Genomic DNA, 835 nt, shown 5'->3' with positions numbered 1-835 from the left:
GCAATATTAATTCAGTAAAGTAATACAGAGTTATATAGTTCTAAAGACAGTTACCTGTGGCCAATTATCCCATTCATACTTTCCCTTTTTGATGTTTTCCGGCTCAATTAACTGAAGCCATTTCACAACGTAGATAGCGCAGTCATAACTGAAAACGAAGAAAATAAATTACAAATCTCATTTAGAAAAGTTTAATGTTCAGAGTCACAAATTTATACCTTGTTTTTTGGCCTGATATTTTAACATACGATGCTTTAATTTTCTTCTCGTTCTCCCCTTTCTCCAGAGGTTCCTCGCCGGCATATGTTATCAATCTTGAAAATACATATCCCTTAAATACAAAAACAAATCAGTAATACACCCGAATGAATGGACAAGATACACCCAACTGAATGGACAATATACACCCAATACAACTAACGAAATAGACCTATCTATTAAAGTAAAGAAGACAGAGGCAACTTATAGTGAATTTATTAATGTCCTTTCTCTCATCGCTTGGAGCTTTTTTGTGTAGCGGGTCAAGTATTTGACATTTTCGCTTTGTTGTATTTATCAGCCATAACCACCAATGCCCCGAGTGGCAAACAGGAGCAAAAATCTGAAGGATTGCCACATTTCAACAGTGTGTTATTTCATTTGGCATATAAGTAAATAAGCGTACTAACAAATTTAGCAAACGAAAACTTACATATGGATGCGAAGTTAAATTTTTTCTATCTATGAAGGAAATGAAACTCGGGTAGGATTCCACCCTGAATTCCTTTTTCATTTTTGGTGATATGAATTCCCCCTTTGGGTGATCCGAAAGTGCCATGCTCTGCAAGAATTGCGA

The sequence above is a fragment of the Arachis duranensis genome, chromosome 7, assembly GCF_000817695.3.
Source record: "Arachis duranensis cultivar V14167 chromosome 7, aradu.V14167.gnm2.J7QH, whole genome shotgun sequence".
Classification (NCBI taxonomy): domain Eukaryota; kingdom Viridiplantae; phylum Streptophyta; class Magnoliopsida; order Fabales; family Fabaceae; genus Arachis; species Arachis duranensis.
The sequence above is the reverse complement of the archived record's forward strand: the minus strand, read 5'-3'. Positions refer to the sequence as shown.